This window comes from Equus quagga, chromosome 1 (genome assembly GCF_021613505.1).
Source record: "Equus quagga isolate Etosha38 chromosome 1, UCLA_HA_Equagga_1.0, whole genome shotgun sequence".
In the NCBI taxonomy this organism is placed as follows: domain Eukaryota; kingdom Metazoa; phylum Chordata; class Mammalia; order Perissodactyla; family Equidae; genus Equus; species Equus quagga.
In genome coordinates, this window is record NC_060267.1 from 105,221,376 (window position 1) to 105,238,955 (window position 17,580).

General features: G+C 57.2%; 1 protein-coding gene across 6 annotated transcripts in view; it reads left to right on the forward strand.

Annotated features, from left to right (window-relative positions):
- Positions 1 to 17,580, forward strand: part of ATP2B2 (ATPase plasma membrane Ca2+ transporting 2) — a 355,046-nt gene that overhangs the window by 68,371 nt on the left and 269,095 nt on the right. For 4 of the 6 annotated variants that reach the window (XM_046675014.1, XM_046675097.1, XM_046675088.1 and 1 more), the window contains exon 2: positions 6,420 to 6,463. The exons of 1 other annotated variant lie outside the window; for it this stretch is intronic. The gene's annotated coding sequence lies outside the window, so the exon portion shown is untranslated. Of the gene's footprint in view, positions 1 to 6,419; positions 6,464 to 8,020; positions 8,221 to 17,580 lie in introns of all 6 variants that reach the window. One more of the 6 variants, XM_046675025.1, reaches the window with a different exon arrangement.

Below are 17,580 nucleotides of genomic sequence, written 5' to 3' on the forward strand. Positions count from 1 at the left end.
CCCCCTCAACCCTTTCATCCATCCATCCATCCCTCCCTCCCTCCATCCATCCATCCATCCTCCACACACCCACCCATCTATCCATCCACTCACCCATCCATTCCTTTTCCCAAATTCTCACTGAACACCAATTCTGCGACTGGCTCTGTGGGATGAAGAGGAGGATATGGCTCAGTTCCGGCCTCTGCAGAGCCCCCAGTCCCCTGGAGGCAACCCATCTATCAGGCCACATTTCCTGCACTGTGAGGACCACACTAAGGGAGGTGCTCACAGTGTGGCTTCGCAAAGAAGACATGACCACACAGAAGGAGTCTGGAGACCCCGACCGTGAGCTCTTCCCCTCAGCTCTTGCTGTTGACTGGCTGTGTGTGCCGAGGTGAGGCCCCTCCCTCTGGACTCAGTGTGTCCGGCTGTGGAGTGGGCAGGCTGGACCAGATGAGTGTTTCTGAGACCGCAGTCAGCCACATAGCTCCCTCCACACCTGTAGATGAGATCACCTGGACTAACAGTACTTAATGACTTCATTCAAATGAGCACACTTTTTTTTTTCCACCAAAATACATTTTAGAATGAAACTTTATTGCTACCATAAATGGAAAAAAGATGGTAACATCTGTCACAAGTAGAAAGTAACTGTAAAAATACTTTTAAAAAAAGGCAAACTGCTGGAGTTAAGTTCTGGGTAGACAGTGCTTCCGGGGGCCGAGGCCTGGCCTCCCGGGGTCAGAAAGAACTTGACCAGTGAGCGTAGGAGGAGCGGTGCTCAGGATGAGCCCGACTCATCAGGGAGCGGTTTCCCGCCGTGCGCCTCCAGGCCGCGGGTGCCTGGGGAGGGCGCAGCCCCGAGGGTCCCGAGGGTCCCGAGGGTGGGCGCCCCTCCTGCCCCCAGGGGCCGCTGCCCGGGGCAGCGTCAGCCCCCGGCTGTCCCGGCTCCCTCCTCATTCCTCTGGCCGAGCCCTGGCCCCTGGAGAACTCACACCTGCCCCCAGCCTCCCAGGAGCCGAGGGTCAGGAGGCCGCGAGCCGATTCCGTAACTCACACCCGCCGTATCTGCTTCAAATCCGAGCGCGGAGGGAGCCCAGCGGGGAACCTGAAGCCGGCCCCGCGGGCGTCACCCGGAGAGGGCCCCGCCGGTGTCCCCTCCGCCCGCGGTCACCACCCGTCCCCTCGACCCCGAGTCCCCAAAGCCACGCCAGTGCAGGGCCCCGGTGTGGCCTCTCTGAAGTCCCCTGCGCGCTGTCAGGTGTGGTCGGAAACCAGGTCTCCCGGCCGCGCGGTCCCTCGGGCGGCGCCGGCTGACCCGCTGGAGGCAGCGGGCCGGCGGGTGCGCGGGGCCCCGGCTCGGGTTGGGGCTGCCCCGCCTCCGGCAGCAACGCTGACATCAAGCGTATCATTTGCTTGAAAAAATGCTCCATTTTGGATTCCGATTTCAGAAGGATATTTGAAATGCTCAAGCTGCTGCCAGCTCGGTTGAGGGCACGGAAAAGCCCACTTTCTCCTCTGGCCTTGGCTCCAGGCTGGGCCCCTGGGGGGCAGGGTCATCTCGGTACCACCCAGCCCCTATCCCCGGATCTGAGTGGCCAAGCCAGAAAAGCCCAGAAGGGGGAAGAGGTTAAAAGCACAGCAGTGGGCTTTGCCTTAGAAAGTGCTTTTTCCCTCTAGTTAACATAGTCTCTCATGCCGGGCTTGCAATTCATTCTTTCATTCATTCATTCCACCAGGCTGGTGTTTGACTGACAGGCTGCTCAGGAGAGCCCTGTACGCTGACATCCCTCTTGGTATGTGCCCAGGCCATACCACCTGTCAAATACTTAAAGCTTCACCCCTGTATTTGAAAAGCATTTATTGAGCGCAACTGTGTCACGCTTGTCAGGCCCTGGGACACACCTGTGTCCAGACGTGGTTTCCCCCCCCCCCCCAAGAGCTGGTGGTCCACTGCAGGAGCAGACGCAGGGATTGTCGTGATGAGAGCCAGACACAGTGCCCACCAGCTGCGGGAGCTCAGGGAGGGTGCCCCCACATCTTGGCCAGAAATGAAGCGGAGGCATTTTGGAAAAGTTACTCAGAGGGTGAAATTTCACACCCCAAACTCTCTCCTTTTTTTTTAAAAGATTGGCACCTGAGCTAACATCTGTTGCCAATCTTCTTTTTGTTGTTTTTGTTTCCTTCTTCTTCTCCCCAAAGCCCCCCAGCGCATAGTTGCATATTTTAGTTGTAGGTCCTTCTAGTTGTGGCATGTGGGACGCTGCCTCAGCATGGCCTGATGAGCAATGCCATGACCATGCCCAGGATCCAAACCAGCGAAACCCTGGGCTGCCCCACCGGAGCACGCAAACTTAACCACTTGGCCACGGGGCTGGCCCCAGCACACCCCAAACTCTAGAATCCCCTTATTGACAGAGCAGGAAGGTACCTGAAAGATCTGTGAGGCCAGTATTCCCAAAATGGGTTCTGAAGAATGCCAGTTTTGTGGGGTGTTAATAGACATTACTCCAAAGAAGTTCAATAGTCAAGTTAATTTGGGAAATGCTGAGTCAAGCAAAACTAAGCCAGTTTCTGTGTTGCAGGACTTATCAGAGGCTTGACGTGTTCATTGCTTTGTGAAATCTATAAGGGAGGCAGGGGCCACAGTGTGAATCATGGTGCCCTATTTTAGGGAGCCTCTCAAAAGACTAGTGCCCCCTGGAGCTCACTCTCGGGGACTCTAACCTAGTCCAACCCCTTTGTTCACAGATGAGGAAACTGAGGCCCAGAGAATGGCTGGCACTTGCCCAGCGTCTCACAGGGAGCAGGGCCAAGCTGGGGCTAGACCCCAGGGCTCCTCCCCTGCAAGCAGGCTGTTCAGGGCATGTGGTTTGGGCCTTGGGTGCCAGTGGCACATGAGAAGAATGGAGTCCATGTGCACTGGAGAAATCCCGGGTGGGCTCCTGGAGGAGGTGGGGCGTGAGCTGGGAATCTGGAGTCCCGGGGAAGTAATGATTCGTGACTTTATTGACTGAGCAGTGGTGTCACTAGAACCAGATACATGCTGGAACCTCAGCGATGCCCACATTGCCACAAGGGGACGTCAGGATGGGGAAGGCCTCCCACCTGATGAGATCAGTCCCTGAGCTCACAAAGGGTGGAAGCTCTTGGAGGTATATTTTTGAGGTCCCCTCTTCCGGGAAGCCTCCCCTGAATGCTACCCCTAAATCAAAATGATCCTGCCCCCGAATTCTCACCTCCGGTGTTTGGTGGTGTCTTTCACCCTTAGTCTGTCTTCCTCGCTTGTTCTGGTTTCAGCGGCTGTGAGGTCCCCGCTGGTTTATAAGTGATAGGAGAGCAGAGCTGCTGGGTTATTCTTCCTTGTTCCGGCTAATGTTTATCCAGAGCTCACTGTGTGCCGGCACAGAGTCGGTGTCTGCCCTGCAGCCCCAATGCCCCTTCACCGTGGCCCGAACAGCAGCTGCTTCTGTCCCCATTTTGTGGAGGCGAAGACTGAGGTGCGGGAGGTTGAGGGGTCTTGCTCGGGAACATGGGCCAGTGGGTGAGGAAGCTGAGACTCGAACCCAGGCCTTCGTTCCTCTTTACCGGCTGGCTCGTGAGATTGGACGGACTGCGTCATGGATGCGCCCACAGGGCTGCTCTCCTGGGCCGGTGACCTCAAGCCGGGGCCCTCGCCCGGCCCTGCGCCTGCTTGTTGACCGTAAGCGGATCAGGGTGCGAGGTGCGGCCACTGCGAGTCAGGAGGGCAGGGTCGTAGCCCGGCAGCTGGACGGCCTTCAGGCTCCCGTGCGTGGGCCTGCCCCAGGCCTCGTCCCACTCACCCTCGTCCCACTCCAGAACTTTCCACGCTGGGGGTCTGGCGGTTTTCCCACCAATTACTCCCCATCCCAACCCTTCGCCTTTATTTATGGACAGAAAAGCTCGGACACAGGGTTCCTAGCTGTTGTCGGCGTGGATGAAATTTGACAGTGGTGACACCCAAGAACCACCCTCCCCGAGGTTCTGGTCTGGGCCAGGGGCCGGGGTCTCCTTTCTTCCGTAATTAAAAATTCACCAGTGCGGACAGATTGCTCATCAATCTTTCATTTCCGCAGGTCCCGCGGGAGAAGCGGGGGGCGCCCCGACAATGCGGGCCTCTGCTCCCAGCCCGTGGCCTGGCTGCCGTGCGCCTGAGCTCAGGGCCTAGGTGGGGAGCGGGGGGCCCGGCCGAGCCAGGGGGCTCTTGAACATCACCAGACGGGCAGTGGGCGTGACAGGCGCCACCTCTGAGCTTTCCGCCTCCTGTGGGCTGAGACATCAGGGCGAGGCCCACAGAGGGTCAGAAAAGGAGTGTGGGAGCAAAACGGTCCGAGGCGCCTAAGTACCACGTGGCGGGTGCTTATCCCTTCCAAGGCGGGTGGGCCGGGATGCTGGGAAGTTGCTAAGAGAGTAGATGCTAAATGTTCTCACCACAAAAAACAAGATGGTAATTGTGTGTCGTGATGCAGGTGTTAGCTGACGCTATGGGGGTGATCTAAGGGTGTCGAATCAACACGGAGCACAGGGAGAAAGCATGCTCATCGGGATGCTGGCTATTATTACTGTCGTCGATATTGTTGCCTCTGCTCCAGAACTCTCCTGCCGTGCTGGTCTAAGGCATGTTGGGTATCTCCTCTGGGACTCAGCTTCCTCTTCTGTGACAGGAATCGTCACAGAACCTGCCTCACAGAGCTGGGGCGCAGAGTGGACAGACTGGGGATCCCTGGATGTTGTAAGATCACTATTGAGCAAACGCAGCCGAACGTCAGTCTCCCGACGTGGCCGGGCCCCCGTGTGTCCCAGGCCAGCAGGAGGGGACCATCTGCTGGGCGAATAAAACACGGTGCCTGCCACTTTCTGGCTGTGTGGCCGGCCTCAGTTTCCCCATCTGTACAAAGCAGGTACCAGAGCAGGTGGTCTCCCGGGTCCCTTCTGGCCCTGGGTTCCATGAAACCAGTCCTGCATGTGGTCTGTCCTCTGGGGCTCTTGCTTTTCCCGGAAGAGATTTGGGGAAGGGACTCTCAGCCGGCCGCCTCGCCCCCGTGACTGCCCCCTGTGGGCCTCGTGTCTGTGGGATCCCCACAGCTCTGCTCCTGGATCTCTGTGAACCCTGGGCTGCGTTGTCTTTCTAGGAAGGGGGCAGCCGGCTGTGGGGTGAGAGGAGTTTGAAGGGTGTCCGGGAAGAGAGCAGGCGGGGCGGCGAGGGGTGCTCAGGGCCTGGGCCCGGCTCTGGGCATTGGGGTCGGGGGCCAGCTGGGCCGAATGGGCTGGGGAGGGTCGGCACAGCTCTCAGCCGTAGGAGCAGAGCCGGGCTCCTGACACTTGGAGGACCCAGCTGGCCTTGGCCTCCTGAGGACTGAGGGTCTGTGGGTCAGCAGAGCTCCGGGAGGCATGGCCGCTGTGCTGGGCGTCTGCCATTTGCCCCTCGAGACCCACTGTCTACCCTTCTGCACCTGCCTGCACCCTGGGAGGCAAAAGGCTGAATGTGCACGCCTTCCCCCGGCTTCCTGTTGGCTTTGGCCACTGGGGAGCTCTGGCAGGATATAGAGGGAGGGGGACAGAGGTTAGGGTGGTTAGACCCGTAGCCCTCTCCCTCAGCATTGCCTTGGGCTGGCTCACCCCTTGACCACAGGTGGCAGCCCCTGTCAGGGGTCTTCTCCACCCAGCCCTCTGTGTGCCTGGGTCTGGAAACCATTGCCCCCCTACAGCCTTTCCGACCGGGGATGGCGGCTGCAGCATCCCCCACTCTGCTTCCCTGGGGGGGCTAGCTGCACTGGTCCCGCCCATGCTTTCGGGAAGAGGTCCTTTCTGAAACCCTCAGGACTGCCCGATTCAGCCCCCAGAGGCACAGAGCATACTGGAAAGCGACGCTGGAGAGGGGGTAGCAGGGCCCCACCCGAATTTTGTCTGGAGCCTGACTCAATCTTCTCACCCTTGATTTCTCCAAGGGCCGGGCCTGGCGGTCTCCCTCCGGACTTCTCCATTTGTGTGTCTGGAGCTGGAGTGGGTGGAGGGAAGGGAGTGGAGGGGCCAGGGGGTCCGGAAGGAGAGCAATACCCCACCCCCCGGAGTTGTGCAGGTCCCGGCGTCAGATCCCAGAACAGGGGCGCACACCCGAGCCCTGCGGGGACAGACAGGCAGGAGCGGGGGCATCTGTGGGCCTGGAGGGGCAGCCACGTGGCTCCAGCCCGTCACTGTCCTCTGCACGCGGCCCAGAGGCACAGCTCTCCCGGAGCAGTCGGGAAGCTGGACTTTTGCATGAAATCCCTCGGTTCTAAATGCTGAGATCAGTTTAAAGATTAAATTTTAAACAAATATTAAATTTTAAACAGCCGGATCCAGATCTCTGGCCACCGGTTTGTGACCTAGAAAACACAGGCCCCTCTGACAGACCTCTCTGATCTGTCCGCTCGCAGGTTTCCCGCACCCAGAGCGCGGACACAGAGCAGCCAGGAGACAGGTGAGTGTGCGCCCAAGACCCTGGCTCACTGTGGGGACCCAGAACCTCCCCCCCGGCAGGTGCGCCACTTCAGCACCATTTGTGGCCCGACTTAGAAACACCCGGTTTGCAAACTACCTGTCTGTAGGGTCAGCCACCCCGCTCTCTGCACCCCTCCTGTCAGACGCCCCCCCCCACCGCCTTCCTAACCCCCTCCCGACACTGACGCCCTCCTCAACCGCTCCCCGAAACCTGGGGCACAGGAGAAAATGGGAGGCAGAGGCTGGCCTGACACTGCAGCTTGGGCATATTTCCTGGGTGTGACTTTGTCCCTTCTCTGTGCCCCATGGAGCCTGTGTGTTGCCACTTTACCTCAGTGTGCGTGGATTAGTGTCCTTCTGAGATAAAGAGCAGTATTCCTGTGTGGGTTACATGGGTATCCTATCAGTCATTCACACTTTAGTATCTTTTAATGCCGTCAGATTACTTTTTAATTATTGTTTTGCTGAGGTAAGCCACACTGAGGGGTTCTTTTTGGATCTGGGGACTTGAGAAGGGGGAGCACTGTGCAGAGGGCCCCAGCCCAGCCTGCGAGGGGGGTGGGTTGCGACAGAATGAAGGCCTGGGGGCCTGCAGAGGACGGTCCTGGGAGCTTAGTGACTGTGCGGAGCTGGCTCTAGGAACACTGTTCTTGGCCCCAGTCCTGAGTGGATGGGGCCTCTGTGGGCTAGCCTGTGACCCTCCCCACTGCGATGCCCCGGGGAAAGCACGCCCCAGCTAAAAACCATCCATCGGAGACACGGCCCCTTTGCCTGGGGGACTGCCCAGGAGTTCTCCAGGACCCGCCAGCAGATCCGCTGCCAGTGGCCCCCAGGCTGCTGTTTCCCTGGGGGCCTCGGAGAAATCGTCCTTCCCGGGCTGGGTGGGTGTATGAGGAGCGGGCCTCGCCCCTCGGCCGGATCCACAGGCGCTCCGGGGGGTGGACGGGAGCAGAGAACTCAGCAACCCCTCCCTGCTGACCAGCCTGTCATGGCGCCCACGTCACCGCCGCCTGTCCCACTTCTTGGGAGAGGAGGAGGAAGAAGTGTCGAAAGCTTCTGTCCAAATGTCACCTGGAGGTTCGTGGAGGTTATTTCCGAGCTGCGAGATTGTGGGCAAGTCGAGTTTTCTGTGTTTTCCAAGTTGTATGTAATGAGCACATTACTCTCCGTTTTTCCCCGAACGCCGTCTGGGGTGATCTGGCAACCTCTGGGCCTCGTGTCCCTTGTGCAGGTTGTCCGTCCGACCAGATCAGCCCAGCAGGTGGCAGGGCTGGGGGACCTGGGGCTGGACAGGTGGGTGGTGATGGAGCAGTCGGAGGTGCTGTGGGGAAGGATGGAGGTCTGTCAGAGGAGCACGTGGCCTCCTGAACTCTGAGCTCCTGAGGAAGCAGCTGAGCCAGGGTCGTTTTCCGAAAATAATGTGGACTTGGTTTTTCCCTCCATTCAAGTGCTTGTCACCTCAGGATATAGTTGTCTCTCCCTCTGCACGCTCAGCCCCTCCCTGAGCCGGCCCTGTCCCCTCTGTCTGCATTTCCAGGGCCTGGCAAGGTGCTGGTTTGTGTGGGAACTGGTGTTTGCTGAGTTGCTGCCGCGCCGGGTGCTGCTGAGGACTGACCGAGGTGTCCCGAGACCAAGATGGCGTGATCGTGCCCGTCTGAGCCGAGGAGACTGAGGCTCAGGGACGGGAAGGCACTTCCCGAGGTCACACAGCTGCTACGAGGCAGGATTGGAACCCAGGTCCAGCTGGCTTCCTTCACCTTGTATTTTCCATGGCATCCCTGTGAAAGCAACATCACATTTTTGAAAGGCTGGAAAATACGGAAACTACTTACTCACAGTTTCCTCTCCTTGTTGCCGCAGGCATGTGTTGGGCGGGTGTTGTTCCTCCCTGCTTTGACCTGTGCACACATTTACTTCTATTCCCAAGCTGTGTGTGGCCTTGGGCAAGTGAGTGACTCTAGCTCTCTGTGCCTCAGTTTCCTCATCTGTAAAATGGGTCCCCACTCCACAGAGTGTTGTAAATACAGCCAGCCACCTCCTTCCCTTCCCTTCCTAAGGAACCAGTCTCTTACCTGAGGGGCAACTTCCTTTTAGCCAGTCATGGTTGTCACTTTCTTACGTTGACTATAGCCAGATAACCTAGGTGTTCTTTGTTCTTTCTTTTTTCTGTTTATTTTTCCTGAGGAAGATTGGCCCTGAGCTAACATCTGTGCCAGTCTTCCTCTGCTTTGTATGTGGATGGTACCACAGTATGGCTGATGAGTGGCACAGGTCCGTGCCCGGGAACCAAACCCACGAACCCAGGCTGCCAAAGCGGAGCGCACCAAAACTAACCACTAGGTCACCGCGGTGGCACCTCTTTTTTCTGTTTTTTAAGATGTCTAAAATTACAATACAGATTCTGGGGAGCTTTTAATTTGTGTGGTCAGAGGTTGTTACACCCCTAAAAAGGGAGATGACCTACTAGAAAGTTTTAAGAATTTTTCTAAAAATTTCCTCTTTCAAAATGTGAGTCACCAGTAATTCCCGTCTAGGAGGTTTGCCCCAGGGAAATAGCCCAAGACGAGGACGGAGATTTCTCTACAGGGATGTTTATCACGGCATTGTTTGGATTGGCTAAAAAATAGAGAACAAGGCAAATGTCCGACAGCAGGGGACTGGGGGCCCGTGACGGCACGTGCCGCTCGTGGAATGTCCTGGGCAGCTGTTGAATTCGATGTTGGAGATGAATTTTCAATCACGGAGGGGGAAGTGTTCATATTTCAGTGTTAAGCAAAAGGCAATTTGCCAAAAATTAATCGTAACTGCATAAAAAAAAAAAAATAGGCACGAAGGAGCATCAGTAAGCAAGGGAGAAAGAGAGGAGAGAGAGAAGACTGGAGAAACAGGTACCCACGTGCGGGAGGGTGCGGTGACTTATTTCTTCTTTGTGCTTCTCTGCGCTTTCTGAACTTCCCACAGGGGACGTTCACCGTCTGTACAAGCATGAAGAGCGGTGTGGTTACGAGATCCCCGGCCCCCCAGTGTGTGTGTGCGCTTCTCCAGTCAGCTGTATGACAATTGTCACGCTGGCACTTTCCAGTCTAAAGGGTTCTTTTGCTCAGAGCACTTTTTTCCTGGAAGCCAATGTCAGCGCCACCCAGTCTTCCTTCTGGCCCCGGCACGGTGGCTCTGGGGGAACGGGCACTGGGAGCTGCGTTGGTTGGCAGGCTGCCGTTGCAAAGACCGCAGACGGGGGCGCTGAGGCGATGGACGTGGACTCTCTCACGGCTCTGAGGCCGCAAGTCCAAGATCAAGGCATCGGCAGGGCTGGTTCCGTCTGAGGCCTCTCTGCTGGGCCTGTAGGCGGCCGCCTGCTCCCTGGGTCCTCACATGGTCCTGCCTCTGTGTGTGTCTGTGTCCTGAACTCCCCTTCTCGTAAGGACGTCAGTCACATTGGACTAGGTCCACCCCTGTGACCTCATCCCACCTTGATGACTTCTCTAGAGACCCTCCTCCGATACAGTCACGTCCCGAGGTGCCGGGGGTTGGGGCTACAGCGTATGAATTTGGGGTCACAGCTTAGCCCACAACAGGGGCAGCCTGTTCCTGGGGCCGGCGGCCATTTCTTTCACAGAGCACTGAGCTTGAAGCTGGAAGGGGAGCAGGTGAGTGTGGGTGGAGAAGACACTGTCCCGCTCCGGAAGAGGCCCCCAGGAGGGGTGAAGCAGACCCCTAACGCAAGCAGTGCAGCTGAGTAACCACTCACCTCTCCAGCAGGACCCGGGAGCAAAGTAGCACCACTCCCAGCTGAGCCCATGCACCACCAACCGGCCGCTCGAGGCTGGAGCAAAGGAGCTCAGCCCACAGAAATTAATTTTGCTAAGAGAGACTCAAGCACATCTGCGAGGAGAAGCAGAGAGTTAGCCATAAACAATTAAACCAGTCTGCACTCCCACCAGCAGAGTGTGAGGGTTGCCTTTCTTCCACATCCTCCCCAACACTTGTTGTTTCTCGTCATGTCTATTGTAGCCATTCTGATGGGTGGGAGGCCATGTCTCCTTGTGGTTTTGGTTGGCGCTCCCCTGATGATTAGTGATGTTGAGCATCTTTTCATGTGCCTGTTGGCCACCTGTCTGTCGTATTTGGAAAAATGTCTGCTCAGATCCTCTGCACATGTTTTGATCTGGTTGTTCATTTTTTTGTTGTTGAGTTGTATAAGTTCTTTATATATTTTGGAAATTAACCCCAGCTTGGATATACGGTTTGCAAATATTTTCTCCCACTTGGTGGGTTGTCTTTTCATTTTGTTGGTTTCCTTTGCTGTGCAGCTTTTTAGTCTGATTTACTCCCATTTGTCTATTTTTTCTTGGTGAACACGATGCAGCCTATACAGAAACTGAAGTATAATCACGTACTCCTGAAATTTACACAATGTTATAAGCCAATATGACCTCGATAAAATAATTAAAAACTTTTAAAAACCACTTAAATCATTCAAATGGGTTTCTGGACGTTAAAACTCAAATTTAAAACATAATTTTTCTTTGCATCGACTTAAAAGTGATTGATTTATAAAATCAATGGTGGACAGAAGGAGTAGGATGAGCAAGTTGGCTGTGGAAGGTTGTGGTTGTCAAGTGTAGCAGAAGCAAAGCTGATTATGTCAGAGAGTAATGAGAGAATCACCGAGTGAGAGAGACGGGGAGAGGCTGAGGCAGGCATCTGATGGCAGGCAGGCCCCTTAGATTTAAGGTGGAAGGTGGAAGGTAGTAGGGAGCCACAGCAGGTTCTTGAGCAAAGGTGGAACAGAGTGAGAGTAAAGCTAAGAGAGACTGTGGCAGAAAAATCTAGTTAAGAAGCTTAGCAGACGTGCTGGGATGAGGATGTAGATGTCAGCCCTGGAAGTGGGACTCCAGAGGAAGACCTGGGAGACATTGTTAGTGCGATTTCATTTTTCTGGGTGTTTGTCCATGCCCTTCCCTCTACTCTACCCCCAACCTGACAAACTCCTATACATCCGTTAAGGCCCTATTCATGGGGCTCCTCTGCCCTGAAGCTTCTCTTGACCTCCCAGGCAGTCCCGCCTTCTCTGGGGCTTGCCCCTAGCAGAGCACTGGCACGCCACATCACGGGGGTCTGTCTGCACGTCTCCTTGAGGGCTGCCGGGCCTCAGTGGGGCTGAGAAGTGGGTGCTCAGCAAGTGTCTGTGGGGCGAGGTTGGTGACATAAGGGAGATCCGGGGCTGGGTGTAAGCTGCAGAGGGAGGTGGAGCATAAAGGATTCAAAACTGATTCTGAGGTGAGTCTATAAAACTAACAAAGCATCGAGTTCCTGTTAGGGGCGTGGCTCTGGAGAGAGAGGAGTGAGCGAGTGGACAGGGTCCCTACCCCCATGGAGCTTACAGCCTAAGGGGGAAAACAGATAACGAAACAAGAATTATAATGTGATGAGTGCTGTGAAGCCCAGCCGGCTATGAGAGCCTAATGGCAGGGGAGGGGATGGTGGAATCAAGGCAGGCTTCCTTGAGGAAGTGCTTATTTAAGATGCAAACTGGAGGGTGTGTGAGAATACATCTACTTGAGCAGATCGTAGATGTTAGATGATGGACCAAGAAGAAGATGAGGAAAAGGGAAGCCCAAACAAGGAGAAAAGATATTCCTGTAAAGGCATGACCTGTGCAAAGGCCCTACGGTGAGCAAGAAGCATTGGAAACACAGAAGCTGAGCATCACTAGAACACAGAGAGCAAGAGGGGAGGCTGGTGAGATAAAAGGTCAGAGGTGAAGGCAGGAGAACAGCATCCTAAGGCCACTATTATCAGGAGGGTTTGGATTTCAGCCTAAGAACATCGGGACGCTACTGGAGGGTTATAGTCAGAGAGCGATTGGAACAGATTTGTGTTTTGGAAAGACTGCTCTGGCTGCTGCTATGGAGTGAATAGATGCCGGGAGCAAGACGGGGACCAGCAGGGTGGCTGATGCAGTTGTTCAAGCAAGAATGTGGTGGCCTGGACTCGACGGAGGCCATGAGTCAGGAGAAGTGGAGGGAAGAGAATGGCAGTCAAGACGTGGGCAGAAAGGGAGAGAGAGCAAGGACGACTCCAGGTTTTGGATCTAGGCAAGGGCAGCAAGGAAGATGTCCGCAGAGATATTTGAGGGTGCCTTTGCCAAACTCTCACCCCACACTGAGCTCCGACAGCCCAACCGCCAGCCCCTCAGAGGGGTTCTGACCCCGGCAGGTCGGCTGACAGGGATGGCAGCCTGTCCCCAGGTCCGGAGAGGTGAAGAGGCCGCCTGCCAGAGGCCCCGGCGGGGAACCCCAGCCTGTGCCCAGGATCTCCGAGTTGTGGAGCGGACGGTTGACCGAGAAAACTTGGCCCCACAGTGCACGAAGCTTGGTTTCAGCATTTTCCTTTGATTTAGCAAAATCTCTTCTCTCAGCACCTTTCCTGGGAGACTGAAAATTGGCTGTTATTCCTAGAGATCCACTTAGATCTTCATTTCTTGCCTGAGTGTCCTGGGCCTGCCTGTCCCGGTGGATGTGGGCACAGGAGTCAACTGAGCCGCATCCGGCGGACCTGCTCCCGCCCGCCTCTCCCGGCCCCTCGCAGTGACCGGGACGTAGGCCGGGAGAGACTAGTGTCCCCCCATTCTACAGAAAACAAACGAGGCTCATGGAGAGGGTGCCGCTTGCCCATGGTCACACAAGTCAGAAACGGTAGAAACAGGACGAAAACCCGAGTTAGGAGAGTCTGGGTTCAGTGCGTTTCTCTCAGTTGAGTTTTTGTCCGTAATCTCTCAGTAACTTTTGAAGTAAACGACCTGGTGCTTTTGGCTTTCGGAGCGTCCGCTCGTTGCCTGCTAACAGAGCGTGGGTCTCCTTTCTCTCCGACTGTTGGAACCGTGTGACCCTATTGTGGTTCCTCCCGTCTCTACGGAAACACGTCTTTATCGCAACCAGCTGCAGACCGGGAGATGCTCTCACACCCCAGGTCGTCTCTGTGACAGCTTGCCCAGAGGCTGGCGGCACGCGGTGGGAGGTGAGGTCAGGGAGGCTGCAGCGGGGCTCGATCCTGAGGACTCCGCCTTCATTCCTGGGGGGATGGGGCACCGAGCAGGGGAGTGGCGAGGGCTGACTGTGCCTTAACAGAACCCCTGGCTGCTGTGTGGAGGGCAGGCCCCAGGGAGCAAGGGAGAAGGCTGCTGGGGCATTCGGGGGGGAGGTGCTGCTGGCTGGACCAGGACAGTGGCAGCGGAGGCAGGAGAAGTGGCCGTGTTCTGAGCGACATGGGGTTGAGCAGACTGGACCCACTCTTATATTGGATGTGGGGGTGAGGGAAGGAGGGGATCCAGGGGGACCCTTGGAGTGTATTCTGATGCCCACTGGGGTGCTGACATTCAAATCTGGGGCTGACCCCCCAAGTTAGCAGACCCCACGAGTTAGAGGGCACGGTTCCCAATGAGACTGCCCCCCGTCGGAGGCGAGCTGCAAGGGGGGTCCCCAAGCTGCCACACTTCTGATGGACTGGCTACAAAGTGGGGGTTCTGTAATCCCCTCTCGTTTGATATCTCACTAGAATGACGCATGGAACTCAGGAAAGCACTGTACTTACAACTACAGTTTGTGATAAAGGACTCAGATCAGGACCCGCTGAGTGAAGACACATCAGGCAGGCCTGGCAGGGTCCCACCAGGAGGTCCGCCCTCCTGACAAATCGGTTGTTGACCAGCCAGGAAGCTGTGCTGAGCTCCGGTGTCCAGGGTTTTTATTGAGGTTTCATTACGTGGGCATGAGTGGCTGAATCTTGGGCCACGTGACAGAAGGCAATCTCCATCCTCCCCCTCCTCCCGGAGCTGGGGCTGGCTCAGAGCCCAGCCCTCTAATCCCACGGCTGGTCTTCCCGGGGACCAGCTCCCATCCTGACTGAGCTCCTTGGCATAAACTCAGCTGTGGTCCCAGGGGCTCGTGAACAACACAGACACCTCTGTCACCTGGGAAATTCCAGGGATTTAGAGTTTCCCTCCAGGGACCAGGGACAAAAGCCAGTCAAATTGTTTATTCTACAGCAGGGCAGATGCTGATGCCATTTACCGAGACCAGCAGAGGACCGGAGGCCAGAGGTGGGCGTGGGAGGAGAGATGAAGGGTCGTGGTCTGGATGTGCCAGCTTCCAGATGTTCGTTAGGCCCCCAGGAGAGATGTGGAGCCGGCAGGTGGATCTGTGAGTCTGGCGCTCAGGGAGACATCAGTGTATAGCGCCTATTTGAAGCCACGGGACTGGACGAGATGACTCAGGAAGTGAGTGTCGTTGGAGGGGAGACAAAGCCCACCCAGGGCAGTGCTGGGTGGCATCCAGCAGTTAGAGGTTGGAGAGGGGAGGGCCCGCGGGGGAGAAAGCAGGATGGCCTAAGAGGGAGGAGAAGAGCCGAGGACACGGTCCCCTGGCCGGGGTTTTCCAGGGAGGGGCGGGCATCAGTGCTAAGAGCTGCTGTAAGCCAGGGAGGGGGCCTGCCACGACCTTGCGCTGAGTGGCTTCAGGGGAGGGGATGGGACGGAAGCCACCTGCATGAGACCAAGGTGGAATGTTGGTGAGGAAGCAGGGACCCCCTCGGGGCTGTGGGGCCTGGGAGGGGCTAAGGTGGGAGCCGTCACGGCAGGCTGGAGGGAATGGTCCAGCGCTCAGTGCGCCCGGTTCTGGGAGCTCAGAGTGTGGATGGAGAGAAGAGATGGGAGTCGCTCTCCATGCTTTAGAACAGTGTGAAAAACAGGACGTGGCGTGACGGAAATGCAGGCAAAATCGCTTCTGAATGGGGTCACCAGGACAGACGTAGCCGCAACTACAGGTGTTTTTGGGGGGCTGCCTTCTCTGTGCCCGGGGACATGCCCAACCCTTGAAGTGCGTTCTCTTATTAAATACTCGCAGTATTAGTACTGTCCCCATTTTACAGACAAGGAAACTGAGGCTTGGAGAGGTTGGGTCACTCTGGACTCGCCAGAGGTAGAAGTTAACGCAGACTGTAAAGGATTTTTACAGACAGAGGCAAGAAGGGGCAGGGGACAGGCTGAAATGAGAATCGGGGACAGGAAAGCCCATGTGGGTTTGGGGGCATGGCAGACTCATTGGGAGCAGGAGTGGGACAGGTCCCTACTCCCAGCTGAGTCACTCAAGGAGGGACCCAGTCCCCCCCGGGGATGATTCTGCTCTGGTCACCGGCGGTGTGGCCTCCGGCAAGCTCCTAACCCCTCAGGCTGCCTTCATCCTGCAAAGGGAGGGTAACACCCGCCCCCAGGTCAGTGCCGGGATGCGAGGGCTGGCAGAGCCCGAGAGGAGAGGGCAGTGGGGCCGGGCGACACTCATGTCTGAGGACGCTCTCCGGGGCCCGGGCTGTGTGGCCGGAGAGGCGGGCGCAGACCCACACGGCCCTGCCCGTCCCTCAGCCGCCAGCAGACACACGGCCAGGGCAGAGGCGTGTCTGCTCACAGCGCTCATCATGCCCCAGTTGTAAACCGGGAGCAGTGGGCCCTGCCCGCCCCCGCCGGGTGCACATTCACGACTTAAGATAACACGTGAGGGGAAGGCGCTTAACAGAAACGCCCGGCGGAACCCTTCGGGGGTGGATGAGCACCAGCAGTTCCGACAGACGGACAGACGGACGGAATCAGGGGCAACTTCTCGGCTGGGACTCGGCAGCTCTTTGGTTCTGAAATGTCTAAATCTTCGGAGGCACCTGTGAGCCCTCGGGTCCTGGTTTCTCGCCCGTGAAATGGGCTCGTCCCGGCTGAGTCGGGCTGTGGGCCCCCACTGAGACGCCGGGAGCCCAGCCAGGTGGGCTGTGCTTCCGCGACCTTTAGTGGTCGCTGAGGATGCTCTCCCGCGGGTCCCTCTGGCAGTGTGTGTGGCTCTGCTGGGCTTGACACGTTCCTGGCCTGTCCGGGCTGGCAGGGCGCCCCCCCAACGCCTCCCATTTCACAGAGGAGTAGACTGAGGCCCAGGGAGGTGGGGCCACGGCTCCCTCTGGCAGTTGTTGACATGTCTTCCCTGAGCCTCTTTATACACCACGGAAGGGGAGGGACGACAGAGAAACAGAGGAGGGAGAGAGGAATGAGACCCAGGGTGCCACGAGGGTTTGGGAGACTGAGACTCACCTTTGTTTTCAAGAAGGAGGGTGTTAGGAATCCTGGCTCCGCCAGGCACTTGAAGAGCGAGCGAGGCCTAGAACATTCTCAGGGTGGAACCTGTTAAGCCGGTCACTTTCCCTGCACGTCTGTGACCCCGTTTCATTCTCCTTGTGCAGCGAACGTGGTGGTGGTTTAGTCTCAGGCTATGTGGGCAGAAGCATCTAGAAGGAGAGAAACACTCAGTGATTTGGGCTCCAGGGGACATGAGGGGCTGCCACACGCCCACGAGCACGACTTTGAAAGGGGCTCGAAAGTGTGGGCGGGGCCTGGGACCTAGAGGAGGCGGCAAAGAGTCTGGGGATGCCTGGCCCTCCTCCTTTCTCCCATCCTTGTCCTCGTCCTCGTCCTCGTTCTCACCGGGCAGCCACAGGCCAGTTCTGAAAAGCCAGAGCCTCCATCCCTCCCAGGGGCTCCCTGCTGCCTTCCAGAAACCCTCACTTCTGGGCCGTCCTGGTGGGGTCCTGGCTGCAGGTCATTACACAGCTTTCTGGAACTTCCTTACCCAGCTCCACGTCTTCCAGGGGCCCCTTGGGAGACTGGGGGTGGTGGGGGGGCATCAGGAGAGAGGAAGTCACAGCTCTCGAGCCACCGCCGGTTGGGGGTGCTGGGCCAGAGCGTCGTGCACACTGTCCCGCGGAAGACTTGCCTGGCTTCTGAAGGGTGTGGGCATCGCTCTCTCCAATCACCTGAGGGAAACTGAGGCTCAGAGAGGCCAAGTAGCTTGCCCTGGAACACCCAGACACAAAGTAAGGGGAGCAGGATGGGAAGCCAGGTCCAGGGACGCAGGCCTGGGTCTGGAGTCGGCCTGGCCCTGCCCGGCGTGCATGCCCTCGGGTGGGGGGGTCTGCAGCTGGTGCTGACAGGGGTCCGGACCCGGTCCCTTGGCTGGCTTGGCTGTTCCTTTCTCTTTCCCTCCCCCTACCCAGTCGTGTTTGCAA